We start from the raw sequence: 16,124 nt of genomic DNA, 5'->3' as shown, positions 1-16,124 counted from the left end.
AAGAGCTATGCTGCCCTTTGTGAACCACAAAGCCTGTGTAAGAAGTCATCCCAGTATTCTGGGGATCTCTTCAGGGCTGCTTGCTCAGGAAATGGGCTTCCTGGAATGAACTGGATCAGAGTCTGTTTACATCTTGACTTTATTAAGATAAACACCATAACAGACACAGCCCTGAAACGAGCAGGGAATTCATGATGGGGCATTGTACACAGTGAGAGTAAGGAGAGAGCAGTAAAAGGACAGTACTAGAGAGAGAACTTTATATAAAGCATCAGACAGTCTGCCTCAGAACCTAACAACGAGATTGAGGCCTGTGGTCTCCTCAGAGGAAGTAGTGGAAGCTCTGTCGTTGCTGCTGCCATTCAAAATTAGAATTAGACAAAGTGGGGAATGCACTGCAGGGAACAATCCAGCACTGGCTCCTGGGCAGTGGCAGCCATCCCTAGATTTTTTTTTTTTGACTGAAGCTCCTGTAGTTTGAAAACCCCTCCTTTTTCTACAGCTCCTTACAGCAGGATATTTGAGTCTCTAACACCAGACCCAGATATTTTTCTCCCAGCAAGAATGTAGTTCTAATGTCTAACAAGACTCAGTGATTGCAAGCCTTACAGAGTTTTGGGCTGCTTTTCCATCCATACGTCTACACCCTTTCCACAAATAATAATTAACAGGGATGATAAATCCTTTGGTTTACATCTTATACCCCAGCTGGCTTAGAACTACAAGTGTGGCGTGGGAAGCAGTTAGAATTGTGCTGAGATGACCACTTTGTATCTACACAGAAGAGAACTTATACTAGGTTCCGAGCTCCATTTACACTACAAAATGGAACTGAGTTCTAAATGGGTTAGAAGATACCAGTTTGGACCTACCTGTATTTCCAATATATACACTAGTAGACACAGCCCTGAAATAATCAGAATTCTTAGTGAAGAGTTGTATGCAGTAAGAGTAAGGAGTAAGCAGAAAGCGATGGCACACTAGTAGGTGATACACTTCCTCTGGGTTTAAATTTGTCCGCTTCATTATAAGAGAATAGTATCTTTCCCCTCAAGTGCAAGGCAAATCCCATGGCCCTCCCCTTCCCAAAGCTACCCTCTCTACCAGACTTGTTGGGAGATAGCATTGGCAGCTTTTATGAGGTCACAAGCAGAGCTCAGCTGACATGTGGCATTTTCCCACTTTAAACATTTTCAGCAGCTTTAATTTTTTAAAAATTACTTTGGGTTCAGGCCACTGAGTGCAGAAACCTCCACCACAGTCTCCACCACTCCCACATAATTGCAGATCAGGGCTAATCTGACCCCTCCTATCAAATCTTTGTGAGCTGCTCCTAGTGAGGGATGGGTTCTCTTTCCACTCTGACACCCAGGATGTTTTTAATCAAATATTTGTTGCTGCAATTTTACAATGTTGATAAATTGCTGTTTAATGGGAGATCATTTCAATTCGTAGTCCTCTTGAGTATGTGTTTTTCCTCATATCCATGACAACACACTTCTCCTTGTCAAGGTTATTGGGTTCCTTATCTTTCCAGAACCTGTAGGAGAGACTCATCATGAGTGTCACAGAAGAAACAGTTGTAGCTGGTGAGGATGGAGGAGCAGGGAAAAGTACAGTTTTGAATCCTGCTGACAGATTCCCCTTCTGTTGTATCAAGCAGGCAAGCTAACAAGCTTCAACAGGACTTTATTTTTACAGTGGAAACCCCTTTACCAAGCTGCTGCTGCACGCTCTCTAACTCTCACTCAGCCTCCACAACTCCTCCCCACTCCTTCCTGTTTCCTGACCTTTCAGACTCCCAACAGCCAGTGCTCCCAGTTCTAATAATTACAAGCACATCTAAACACCACACTTTCCTCCCTTTATACTGTTCCCTAAAATGGAGTTATAGCCTCCGATCATATTTCCCCAACAAATCTACCCTTTGCTGGAGCAGAAACATTTAGCTCCAGTAGGTGACAGAGGTCTCCCTTTTAACCCCCACCTCCTTCCCATTATCTTGCATGTTAATCTGCTGGGCTAAGGGGAGGATGGTAAATAGTCTCCATCCCATGAGATACTCACACTGCAGTCTGGTTATTGGAGTCTGATCCACCCAGCACCACTGGCCCTTCTCCTCCTGATGAGTCAGACCAATATAACAACTTTATAGTTGGGTGCCTGTATAAGTTCCCTTTGGAACTTTCCAACTGGAAAGGAAAGCCTGGATGAAAAATAAATGTAAATCTCGTCAGATGCCATCACTGAGCAGATAGTAGGAAGGCAGAGTTCCTGTAAGGTGTGAGTCTGGTGCTGGTGGTGATGACTGAGGAAGATCAGGATGGAATGAACATGGAGATTGAATTTCCTGCTCAAATTCAAGAGCAGGTCTAAGTGTGTGGAGGTCTCCTCCAGAGCTGGGCACTGAATTCCCACAGGAGATCAATCCCTGGCAAATTACCTGCTCATCTCTCATGTTGATCACCACCAGGTGGGAACCCATCTCTGTGCAGTTCCTCTTGCTGGCACCCTAATTCATGGTGTCTTTAGAGAAGTAGTAGCAGCTGGTGTGAAAGGGCTCCCAGCCCAAGAGGCAGCATGTCCAGACTTGCCCTGTGAAAGGCGAGACAGCCAAGAAGAATGAAACAATAATTACAGATAGAAAATCTCTTAGCAACATCTTTGCCATTCTCTGTGGACAATGCAGGGTTGTTCTCATACATCTATGAGGGGCTGCATACCCTCCATTTCTGTTGAAGTCAGTGGGAGCTGAAGGTGCTCAGGATTGGGCTTAGTGGGGGGAAAGTGTCATAACATGTTTTTAAAAAATTAGTTCATAATTTAGTTATAAGTGATTAGAGATTTCTCTAGGAGGTGGTGTCCTTTATGAAAAGACTGCATTCCATTTCCCCTGAACTGGAGCCAAATTGGAACCAGTGTCCTGGAGCTGAAAGGCTGTGTATCTCATCCCCCAATCTGTTTGGGTCACCTGGACCCCAGAAGCTGGGGCTGGATTGGGACTGATGCCCTAGAAGTGAAAGGCTCAAACTCCTATTATCTGATCCCTAAAATCATCCCATCTCCATAACAGAGTTAGGACTGGTGCCCTGATGTGGCTCTACATATTTTCCTCTGAGAATTTCACATGCTACCATTGCTAGTTAACATCCAGGATTTTCTGGACACTTAACACCCACACCACCCAACTTTTTCCACTGCCAGAACCTTCCCTCATGTCTCAGACATATTCTAACAGAGAGACTATATTCCTTGCTGCCCATTTCTAATCTTGTGCATCTACTCTTCCATCCCTCTTCGCCAGCCACAGAAGGATTGCTCCTCTAATGCATTCTCCAGTGCTTTCTCCAGGCCCAAACACTGGAGCTCCCGCCCTGTCCTCAGGGAAACTCCTAACAGACCCTTCACTAATAGGAACTGTTTCCTGATTGCCTAGCAGAATTTTTCCTTCTTTGCTCAATTTTATCCACTTTAGTCCCAGTTCTCCTCCCACAGGCACCTTCCCCAAACAATTACCCTGTCTCTGGAAATTTCCACTACATGCATCCGACGAAGTGGGTATTCACCCACGAAAGCTCATCTTCCAATACGTTTGTTAGTCTATAATGTGCCATAGAACTCTTTACCGGTTTAAAGATCCAGACTAACACAGCTACCCCTCTGATATTTTCCTCCTTCCTTGGATAACCAGCTCATATATACTTATCAATGAGGAGAGGGAGACAGCAATGCAACAATGCTGAGACTAACCCTGGGAGCCAGGTGATGGGTTTCTGCGGTGCACTCTCGTGTGCTCACCTGTGGGGGTGCTGAGGGTGAAGAGAACCTACAAAGCAGTCGGTTCTGCTTAAACCAGCTCTGCCTACTAGGGACATGCAACTGAATGAAAAACTGAAGAGACCAAGTAACTCCTGAATAGGGTTAATAACATGTTCATAGTGATAGGCCCAGACTGGAACACTGGATTTAGACTTCTCAACTCTAGGAACAGTCACATTCAGATCTCAGCTCTGGCCCATCTAATAAGCCAGTCTTCAAATCCCAAGTATTTTGGAGTGAGGCCCCCAACATATGGTTAAGGGTTAAAGAGATCTCTTTATGTCTCACCAGAGTATGCCCAGAGTTGCTAATATTCCAGTTGCACTTTGAGATCTCCTGGAGACAAGCCTTGTATAAAAGCTAAGTGGTATTGTCTTGGATGATCTAAGTGAAACATTTTCTAGCGCAATGAAATCCCCACAGGACATTTTATAGTTCTAACTCCTGTTTCTCCATGTGTTTTGACCTAGTGGTGAGGGTGGGTTAGGCAGTGCACCAGCAGACAGAATAAGGATTGGGGGAAAGAAGGTGGGAAAGGAATGCAATGGAGACCCTTGACTTGATAGTGCATCCTTCCACCACAATTTGCCCCCCACAAGGATTTAGGGAAAGCTGGTGTAGTGACACTGGGCAGCACAGCTCCATTACCCAGATTGGGAGCTAGAGAATCAGGGAGAACCATAGGAGGGTCTGAACATGTCCATTTTAGATTCAACACAGCTGAGTCCTGTCTCTTCCCTACAGCAAGAGACACCACAGATATCTGGGAGGTGAGAGAGGGGAATGGGTCACACACAGAGAGAAGGAGAGGAGAACATTAATTGGGGGACTGGCTGCTCCAGGTCCCAGTAAGGAGCACTGGAGGAACACAGGAGGGTGGAGAATAAGGGAGGGGACTAGCAATAGCAGCACTCCTTGCAGGAGAGAGTTGAATGGGCTGGAGTGCCAACACCAGGTGAAGATCTCTTGAGCAGCTGCTGCCACTATAGCAATTTAAGTCTAGAGATAATTTTTTTTTCATGGGTCAGTCTGAAATCTGGAGTTGCCCCCAGCAGCAGACAAGGTAGAATGCAGTCTGTAGCAAGGCTAGTGGTAGCATACTCTGCTGGGAAACTCTATATGTTATTCCTAATCTACACAGTGAGTATACCAATAACTATTAGGGCTGGTAAAACATTTTCCATTGAAACTTTTTTAGGCAGAAATGTTACATTTTTGGCATAACAGAAATTCTCATGGGACGTGGCTTTTATTTTACAGGGGGTGAGGGGAAGGGGAACTAGCTCTCCTAGTTGTATCCCAGTGCTCTATAACTGGGAGTGTGCAGTCATCTGCGCATGATCTTTGTAGGTGAGACCAGGAGGCCTCCTCTGGGAGACTACTGAATCCCTGACTCCTGTTCCTTCTGCCCCATTCCAGAAGTAAGAGTGATTGTTCAGAAGTATTTTTATGAGCCTCTGGGATAAGTCCTCTCTGACAGTGATCTATTTATCTATCATTGTGGAGCTATCTGAGTGGCTGGTTCTGCAGTAGCCAAAGAGGCAGTAAACTCCTGGATCAAAGGCAGAAAAATCACTCCAATCTTCCCTTCACTCTGGTACTGACATTTTAACATGCAGTTCCTGAGAGCCCCCTCCAGCACAATGTCATATTTAGGAGTTTCCAAGGTTCTCCAGGATGATGTTGGGGGTTCTCTTTCAAGCTGCCCATATATCCATGGTGCATCCAACCTCACCTTTATCAGTCTTTGACAGACAGTTGTGATAGACCCAGGCCAGTTGGGTATAGCAGAAGGCAGATATACTGGCCACTGGATTAACAGTTTTCTGTTTCCTGACTGATCAGAGCAGGGGCTGCTTCAGGCTAATGAGAACACCTGACTCTAATTAAGGCCCAGCTGATTCTATAAAAAGGGCTCACTCCAGTCTGGCAGAGGAGAGCCAGGGGAGATGAAGTGCAGCTGAAGGGCTGTTTAATAGAGACACCCTCAAACCATTGTTAAGGGAACCCTAAGGTAAGGGTGAAGAAGGGAGAAACAGGAGAGCTGCAGGGAAGTGGCCCAGGGAAATGTAGCAACTCTGGCAGTGAAAGGTTGGCTGCCAACAGCTGCTACCATTAGGGTTCTAGGGCTGTAACCTGGAGTAGAGGGCAGGCCTGGGTTCCCCCCAATCCACCACTACAGGAACATCTCCTGGGAGGGGAAGTCAGGCCCCTGTCAGGACAGGAGGCTAAACTGTTCTGAAATAAGCTCCAGGGACAACAGAGACTGTGAGAGTTCTCTCACCAACCTCCTTGCTGGCCTATGATGAAAAAGGCTCAGTAGACTGTAACCCTGGCCCTAGAGAGAGAAGGGCTACGTGGAGGGTCACAGTGAGCCACTGAGGCTAGCATAAACCGCCTAGAAGCACAGAACCTACTGGGGCAAGGTCAGAGCTCTGCCTCACAGTCCACTGGAGCAGTTACCTTCATAATGATTCTGCTGGTTAGTTATTTGCTGCGTCCTTGCTCCTGTGGCTCTGCCAGTTGTCTATCTAGTGCCAGCCCTGCTCATGGGAGGCCCTCCCTATACCACTCTACACACACCAGGACATTCTGCAGGGAATCTTGGGAATGTGGCTAGAAGATGGGCAGCTAATGGTCACTTTATTGTCACTGACCATGGGGTCATAATGACCAAAGTAATTATTCATGAGCACTAGAGCAGCAGCTAGCACTTTGGTCACACCCCTTTGTGACATTGCACCCATAATGCTTTATAGAAATATGCTTATGAGTGTAAATATATCATAATTGGAATATGCTTTATGCTAGATATGCCATGTAACATCTTTGCAAAGGTTATGATCTACTGAATATATTCTTCCTATTTGTATGCTTGTATCATTTTTATATCTGAAGTTATGAGTGTTGGCTCTATGCTTGTATTTAAAATGTTTGCTATAGGAAGCACATAAGGAAGATTTGGTCAACATAGCATGAAGGGATTATCAAGTAATTGGGAGTACTTAACTAACAGTGGACTTTGGGAGATGCCAATCCACATCTGAGCATTCCTGGGAACATTCAAACTAATTTTGTAAACAATGGTGTTGGCCTGCAAAAAGCTGAATCATTTGTGGACATGTGACTTGCCCAGGTGGATACAGACTCCATCTTGCTGCTGTGATTTTTGCACAGGAGAAAAAGGGTTTCCCCTCCCCACAAGAGAGAATATAAAAGGCCCTGGAAACCCCTCCATTTTGTCTTTAGCTGGCTCAGAAGATAGCCTCTTCACCCCAAAGGGATGTCTGAAAGAAACTGGAACAAAAGCAGTAACTACAGGGGTGTGAGTGATTGCTGGACCCAGACTAGGAAGGAGTCTAGTCTGTGAAAGAAGCTTATTGGAACATCTGAGGGTGAGTTTTAACTGCAGCTAGTTTTCTACTGTGTTAAGGTTAGACTTGCATGTTTTGTTTTCTTTTGCTTGGCAATTTACTTTCGTCTATCTGTTATTACTTGGAACCACTTAAATCCTACTTTTTATACGTAATAAGCAAAAAGTGATTTTTATTAATGAACCCAGAGCAAGTAATTAATATGTGGTGGAGCAAACAGCTGTACATATCTTTCTAACAGTATTATAGAAGGCAAACAATTTGAGTTAATCCTGTAAAGCTTTATACAGAGTAAAATGGATTTATTTGGGGTTTGGACCCCATTGGGAACTCGCTAACTCGATGCTGGAGACAGGAGCACTTCTTAAGCTGTTTTCTGTTAAGCCTGCAGTTTTTGAGGGACATGGTTCAAACCTGGGTCTGTTTGCAGCAGGCTTGCATGTCTGGCTCAACAAGACAGGGTACTGAAGTCTCAAACTACCAAGGAAAACCATCTCAGAGGTAGCATCAGCACATCAGATGGTAGTTCCAAGGGGGGTCTCTGTGACCCAAACTATCATACCTTTATCTTCTAATCACTCGCCCAAGTCCTCCAGAGAGGCCCTGACTCTGAGAGACAACACTGCAACAGCATGCAACATTGTTGGATATTTCTGTTGCTCTCTGAAAGCAATGTACTAGCTATGGCCAGTCCAGGGTCCCTTAAGCACCCCCACAGTACTGGCAGCAGTGTTTGAGCATGTCCTGGGACCTCCCAGTGTTCCCCTGGCACCAGCTGAGTGAGCAAAAACAAACTCTTCAAATGCCTTTTTAACAGGACGTGTGGGGCTGGGGGTGAATATTAAACTAGCACCAGCTCATCATGATGGAAACATGAGTGAGGACAGGAGAAATATCTGAGTACAGTACATCAAGCCTCAGTGACAGCATAGTGTCACTGAGTCAGTCACCCCAACTGTGCATGCCTGTCCGGTTTCTGTGACTCATTTCCTGAAGCAGGCAGGAAAGGGCCCCATGCAGGTCCCTGTCAAGGCAGCTGAGGTTGGCAAATCTGAGGGCAGAGCTGCAACATCAGCTTGCAAATGTCCTTGACAGCACTGAATACATCTGCATAACCCTGCTGGATCTTAGTGTTGTGAACAAGGCCCTGAAGCTTGGGGTGAAGACCCACAGACCAATTTCTATATACTGTACAAAGAAATACGAGGCAGCCTGCATTTCCTCTCTATGGTACCCCTGGTCTTCCTGCTGATCCCCTCAAACCTGTCTCCTTACTGCTCCTTTTGTTTCCTTCCCCCTCCACTCTCAGCTTTTTTGTCTTCTCTCATGCTGCTCCTGATGTGTGCAATTTTCTCCTTGTCCTAATTTATTAAGTGACCTCTCTCCTTAAAATCTACTTCATTCCTCCCTGGCTTCTCCTCCTGAGTGATTGCTCCACAGGCTTCCATTGCTGAATGACAGGTCTTTGCCTTGCTTGTTTTGTCTTGTCTAACTTAGATCGCATGCTGTTGCAGGCAGTGAACATGAATGTTAGGTTGTAAGATCTTCAGGGTAGGAAGCTTGTCTTATATTTGAAAGGTGCCTGGTAAATTTACAAGGCATTAAATGTGATTGTTAATAGCAATACTTAATGTTTATGGGGCTTCTAAGTGTTTTTTCAGTAGAGATAAGCATAAGCTACAACACTTGGATCCAGTTCCAGATTTCAGATACTATGTTCCCCTTAAAGTCTCTAGGGATTTGGTTTAAGCCTCTCTCTCCTTTGCAGAATTTAGTTCCTTGTTCTCTCCGTAACATTCTCAATATAATTGTAACCACCACCCAACTGAGACAGTCTGTTTCTCTCCTGGCCAGCACTGACCAGGTACAGATGGATACTGTGGAAAGGCAAATGTACACCTATAATGAAATTAAATCTGCTCTGGACTGTCCCTGTATGCCCTGGAGATGCTACAGGTGCTGCTCATAGACCAAACAGTGTATGGAGCTACTGCTTCCCATCTTCTAGGCAATGGTCTCGAGGTCTAGTCCAGTTCCCTGCACTTAAGGCACAACCAAGCATTATCCAGACCAGTGGTTCTCAAACTTTTGTACTGGTGACCCCTTTCACATAGCAAGCCTCTGAGTGCAACCCCCAGCCTCCTATAAGCTAAAAACACTTTTTCTTGTATATTTAACAACCTTATAAATGCTGGAGGAAAAAGCTGGGCTTGGGGTGGAGGCTGACAGGTCATGACCCCCACATGTAATAACCTCCTGACCCCCAAGGGGTCCCAACCCCTAGTTTGAGAACCCTGGTCTACACCATCCGTCACATGTCTGTCTAAACTGCTCTTTAAAAACAAACCAAACAAATAAAAAAAACTCCAGTGATGGCGATTCCACAATCTCCTTATGCAATTTATTCCAGTGCTTAACCACCCTGACAGTTAGGAAGTTTTCCCTATTGTCCAACCTAAAGCACCCTTGCTGCAATTTAAAGTCCTCTTGTCTAATCAGGGTGGAGGGATAGCTCAGTGGTTTGCACTTTGGTCTGCTAAACCCAGGCTTGTGAGCTCAATCCTAGAGGGAGCCATTTGGGCAACTGGGGTAAAAATCTGGGGATTAGTTCTGCTTTGAGCAGGGGGTTAGACTAGATGACCTCCTGAGGTCCCTTCTAACCCTACGATTCTAACGAGAACAACTTTTCTCCCTCCTCCTCATAGCAACCTTTTATGTACTTGAAAACTGTTATGTCCCCTCTCAGTCTTCACTTCTCCAGAGTAAACAAACCCAATTTTTCAATCTTCCCTCATAAACCATGTTTTCTAAACCTTTAATCATTTTTGTTGCTCTTCTCTGGCTTTTCTCTAATTTGTTCACATCTTTCCTGAAAAGTGGCACCCAGAACTGGACACAATACTCCAGCTGAGACTTTATCAGCACAGAGTAGAACAGAAGATTTTCTACTTGTGTCTGGCTTACAACACTCCTGATAATACAGCCCAGAATGATGTTTGCAGGATTTTTTTTCCAGCAGTGTGACATCAACTCATATTTAGCTTGTGATCCACAATGAAACCCAGATCCCTTTCTGCAGTACTCCTTCCTAGGCAGTCATTTCCCATTTTGTATGTGTGCAACTGATTGTTCTTTCCTAAATGGAGTACTTTGCATTTGTCCTTACTGAATTTAATCCTGATAATTTTGATTCTATCCTCCAAAGCACTTTAAACCCCCCAGCTCAGCATCATCAGCATAGAAAGTACACTTATACAGTTTGCCATCTAAGTCATTGATGAGGATATTGAACAGACCCAGAACTGATACCTGCAGGACCCCATTCGTTATGCTCTTCCAGCTGGACTATGAACCACTGATAACTACTCTCTGGGAATCATTTTCCAACAAGTTTTTTACCCACCTTATAGTAGCTCCATCTAGTTTACATTTCCCTAGCTTGTTTCTGAGAAGATCATGTGAAACAGTAATAGACAGTCAAAGGCTTTTGATACTATGGACCTTACAGCAGCACAGCTGTAGTGATTAGCTGTGTAGCCACTTCATCAGCAGGAGAGTCTTCTACCAACATAGCTCTGTCCACATCCCTGACGGGCAAACATTTTGCTGAAAACAGTGCTAGTGTAGACAAAGCCTTAAAGTCAAGATATACCGCTTTCACCCCACCCCCATCCACAAGGCTTGTTACCCTGACGAAGAAAGCTATTAGGTTGGTTTGACACAATTTGTTCTTGACAAATGCATGCTGACTGTTACTTATCACCTTATTATCTTCTAGATGTTTGCAAATTAATGGTATAATTATTTGCTGCATTATCTTTCCTGGTACTGAAGTTAAGCTGAGGGGGTTGTCTTTATTCTCCTTTTTATAGATTGGCACTATATTTCCCCCTTTTTCTGTCCTCTAGAATCTCTCCATCTTCCATGACTTTTCAAAGATAATTGCTAATGGCTCAGATATCTCCTCAGTTAGCTCCTTGAGTATTCTAAGATGTCTTTAATCAGGCCCTGCTGCCTTGAAGACATCTAACTTATGGAAGTTTTAACTTGTTCTTTTCCTCTTATTTCAGTCTCTGATCTTACCTGATTTTCACTAGCATTCAGTAAGTTAGATGTCCAGTTGCTACAAAACTTTTTAAACCTTCTTTCATTGTTTTTGCCTATTGCGATTCCACATCCCTGTTACCAGAATTATGCTTAGTGCTAACAATATATACAAGTGACCTGTGCTGACTGTAAATTTAACCTCAAGTGAAGCCAAGGACTAGATGTCATCCTCCTGCAGCCAAACAACAATAGAGATGAGTCTTGTCTCAGTTCTCTGCCCAGGGCAATCATGTTTCTCTTCTTCTCCACTGCAGATCAGAACAGCCATCTCCCTTTCGTGGGGAAGGAATGATGTCTCTTAGAGTCCAATTCAAGTCCTGCTTCTAGGCACAATTCATTAATGTAGTTTTCAAGCTTCAGCAGATTACACCAAGTAAAACAACTTTCAAAACCCCAGAGTAAGACAGGTAAAAATGCAGCAGTGCTTCATCCTCACACCAAGGTCCAGTCATACCTGAGAGTCCGCTGAGAGCGAGGAGCTTGAACAGAGGGGTGAGGGGAAGGAAGGTGGTCAAGGACCCACAGAAGAACTTTGCCTGCTGGTTGGAGCAGCTCCTGGAAATGCAGAGGAAGATGCTGGACTAAGAGGGGGAGAGTTCATCAAGCATGTCATAGCAACTAGGAAGCTGGACCAACAGCAGCAGAGAGACCTGTTTTGAGCAGCTGATTAGCCTGATGGACAGCAGGCAGCCTGCCCAAACCTCAACATCTACTTTTGCCCTAGTCCAGTCACCTACAATGGTCTCCCCTTCATGCTACTGCTGGAGATTTCTGATTGGGGAATGAGCCAATCAATGCACTCCTGGCCCGGGAATGTGCCTGCTGATATGTATCCTAGTCATTCTCCCCCATACATCCACAGGGGAAAGATAGTTGCACTGGTGACTTCTCTAGCACACTGATCGGAAGTGGTATCAGTTTGTTTTCTGCACTTTTCTTAAAATTCTCACTTCTGAGATAGTGACTGCTGGGCTGCCTGTGTTGTTGTTTAATAAAATGTTTGGTTGCACAATACACCTGTGGGTGAGTGCTTGGGAAAGAGATAGGAAGTTCAAACCAAAGCTATTACTATAGTCAGATGAACAACAGATCCACTTATAATAGTTGTACTGGACACATGACTCCTATTTGCCCACCTCCAGCATTTGTAGGGGAAAACAGGGCATCCCTTACCACCCATACACTCCTAGACCTAGCACCACTTATCAGAGACATGCTCTCCGGGTATCAAGAGGGGTAGCTGGGTTAGTCTGTATCCCCAAAAACAATGAGGAGCCCTGTGGCAAAAACACACTTCAAAGAAAAACTGCAGGGCTACAATTCATTTGCAAACTTAACACCTGCAATTTGGGCTTGACTAGGGAGTGGCTGGCTCACTACAAAAGCTATTTTCCCTTTCTTGGTATTGACATCTCCTCATCAATTATTGGGCATAGACCACATCAACCCTGACTGAATTGGCCCAGTCAACACTGGTTCTCCACTTGTAAGTTAACTCCTGTCTCTTCATGTGCCAATATATATTTATGCCTGTATCTATAATTTTTACTCCATTCATCTGATGAAGTGGGTTTTTTACCCACAAAAGCTTATGCCCAAATAAATCTGTTAGTCTTTAAGGTGCCACCGGACTCCTCGTTGTTTTTATGTTCTCCCGATGCCTGTACTGGGCCTCTAAACCAGTACTATCTTCAACCCACTCGGGAGAAAGTTCTCCTCCTTCTCACTTATGTTGTGCAGTGTCCAGCATGCCCTGTTAACATAAATGGCATTACACAAACTAGCCCCTACACAGCTTGTAAGCAGTGCCATCTTGCCTTATTTCACCAAATGCGCATTTCACCATCATCCTGAAACTGCTCTGTGTGTAACTAAACTTTCTTCTGCTAGGTGTTCTCACATCCGGGTAGGGCTTCATGAGCCAGGACCGTGAAGGATAATCTGGGTCCCCTGAAATATGAGTAGGCCCAGACACCATTACTATTCATATTACTGGGAGAAAATGAAGTCCCTTCTTGTCCAACCAGGTAAATGTGAGATTTTGGATACCCTGACATCATGCACTCTGCCAGTTCCTCCCATGTTAGCATCCTTGGCCATCCCTTTACGGTCAACCGAGGCCTGCATAATGAGCAAGTAGTATCCTTGCCAGCTGACATATTCATGTGCACCTGGTAGGGGTAAACAGTGATCATATGAGCCATCAATAGCCCCAGCACAATTCACGGAACCCATTCTCTTAAAGCTAGGTCTTGTTTTGGGGACAGTAGCAGCCATCACCATCCATGGCTAAACCACACAAACCTCCTGCACCATAGCACCAACAGTTGACTTGCTAATAGCAAATGGATTGATTAGCCACCAAACTGTAGCCCTCTGGGATATCCAACTAGTAATAGCAGCCTGCTTTTGCACCCATGAAGTCCTCTCTCATCTGGTTGTCCAGGTACTGAAATGTCAGGGCAAGCTCCTCACACAGTTCCAGGACAATGGCCTTCCTCCACTGAAAGTTCTGGAATCCCTGCTGTGCATCGCAGGTTTGCATGACCATGTAGTCCTACCATTCTGTGCTTGATGCCACAGCTATTAAAACCTGCATCAGCTGTCTTCACTCCACTATGCAGGCACACCGCCTGCATGATCTCCTCATCAAGGCACATAGCCACTTTCTCAGGGTGATGAGCCACTGCTGATATGCCCTCCACCATGTCTCATGCCTTGCATTCATCTCCTGTTCCCAAAATAAAAGTTTTGTTAATGCCAACAGCTGGACCAGGTCATTGTTATGAGCTGAATCCGTAGCTTGCTATCGGGAGGGACAGAGGCTGCATACAGCAGTGAAGAGCTTGCAGAGTCAGAAGCATTTTAGTTTCCTGAGTTGGTAAGCTAAGAACTCTGTTTCACAGAAGCCAGGGAAGGACAGACAACTTCTTCTACAATACACTGCAAAACCATTGATAGAGTACTGCAGCTCAGTGTAGTGCTAAGAACCATGGGATATGCCTACAGAAATCCTAGCACCTAGCCTGCATTAGTGCAGCACCAGTGTGGATGTGGCTATGACTAGAGTGTGGCTTAGCAGTATATATGCTCACACTGGGCTTGGCTAACCTGGTGTCCCAGACCTGGCTTCTCACACCCAGGTAAACTCTGCAGTGAAGACATCCCCCAAGGTAATTATTTAGAATTGTTAATATGAATTATGAATCACAAATGTCCCAGTCTGCAGCTCTACAGAGATTTGTGCTGCTGGCCTGTTCATGCAGCCACATCTTTTTCACAAAGAGTTATCGAGAACAATAACTATTCAGTTCATTTCTCAGGTCTCATCTGCATTAACTACAGCTACCTTGGGGGACCTGTTTACAACATGGTTGTCTCCCACCACAGTTTAAGGACAGTTCTGCTCTTGCATGTCAATGGGATCTTAACTGTGTCCTTAGCTAGACCTAAAGCTTTGGGTAGTCCAAAACATTACCATGATTCAGGAACATGGTTAAAGCCTCAGAACAGAACTATGTTGGAACTGGGTTATAGGACAACGAGACTGGATGCAGCTGGATTTGTGGCATAGAGACATCTTACTTCTGGGCTTAAATTCTGCTGACCTGCAGTCGCACAAAGGTCTTTTCATGTAACAATTATAAAATGTATCCCTTTCCCATTGTTCCCAGTGAGAATGAAACAGCAGCAGCTCTGAAGTTTGGCTTTGGTTTATGCATCGTTATCCTGAAAACTGAAACACCCATTTGAAACCACAGTTGCAAGGACTGCAGGGACAGGATGAGAGACTCCCTATTTACAGCACTGACCTCCACAGGGACTGACACGTTAGCACCCTGGAAGCGATGACTTTACAAGAGATGTTATTAACTTTAGCAGCACTGTCATGGTATAATTCCCCATTCTGAACCTTAGCGTCCAAAAGATGGGGTACCAGCATGAATTCCTCTAAGCTTAATTACCAGCTTAGTACTTGTAGCGCTGCCACCAACCAGGAATTCCAGTGCCTGGTACACTCTGGTCCCCCCAAAACCTGGCCCGGGATCCCCAAGACCCAGTCCCTCTGGATCTTAACACAAGGAAAGTAAACGCTTTCCCTCACCGTTGCCTCTCCCAGGCTTCCCCTCCCTGGGTTACCCTGGAAGATCACTGTGATTCAAACTCCTTGAATCTTAAAACCGAGAGGAAAATCCACCTTCCCCCCTCCTTCTCTCTCCCCCTCCCAGACTCTCCCTGAGAGAGAAAGTAATCCTAACACAGAGAGAAAATTAACCTTTCCCTCACCCTTCCCTCCTTTCTCCCCACCAATTACCTGGTGGATCCAGACCCAGTCCCCTGGGGTCTCACTAGAATAAAAAAAAACAATCAGGTTCTTAAACAAGACAAGCTTTTAATTAAAGAAAGAAAAAACAGTAAAAATTATCTTTGTAAATTTGAGATGGAATATGTTACAGGGTCTTTCAGCTTTAGACACTGGGAATACCCTCCCAGCCTAAGTATACAAGTACAAATTAAAATCTTTTCAGCAAAATACAGATTTGAAGTCCTTCCAGCCAAATACACATTTGCAAATAAAGAAAACAGACATAAGCCTAACTCGCCTTATCTACCTAGTACTCACTATTCTGGACATATAAGAGCCTGTATCAGAGAGATTGGAGAGAAACCTGGTTGCATATCTGGTCACTCTCAGAACCCAGAGAGAAAAACAATTCTAACAGCACACACCAAAACTTCCCTCCCTCAAGATTTGAAAGTATCCTGTCCCCTGATTGGTCCTCTGGTCAGGTGACAGCCAGATTCACTGAACTTGTTAACCCT

At 44.8% G+C, this 16,124-nt stretch overlaps 1 long non-coding RNA gene across 1 annotated transcript; it reads right to left on the bottom strand.

Annotated features, from left to right (window-relative positions):
* Window positions 1-212: 212 nt before the first annotated feature.
* LOC115646780 lies at window positions 213-2,517 on the bottom strand. The gene is made up of 3 exons (XR_003999123.1): window positions 2,444-2,517; window positions 2,068-2,206; window positions 213-1,540 (listed from the first exon to the last, which is right to left on the bottom strand). It is a non-coding gene; the product is annotated as an uncharacterized LOC115646780 (long non-coding RNA).
* Window positions 2,518-16,124: the final 13,607 nt, after the last annotated feature.

This window comes from Gopherus evgoodei, chromosome 1 (genome assembly GCF_007399415.2).
Source record: "Gopherus evgoodei ecotype Sinaloan lineage chromosome 1, rGopEvg1_v1.p, whole genome shotgun sequence".
Taxonomy (NCBI): Eukaryota; Metazoa; Chordata; order Testudines; family Testudinidae; genus Gopherus; species Gopherus evgoodei.
The sequence above is the reverse complement of the archived record's forward strand: the minus strand, read 5'-3'. Positions and strand labels throughout refer to the sequence as shown.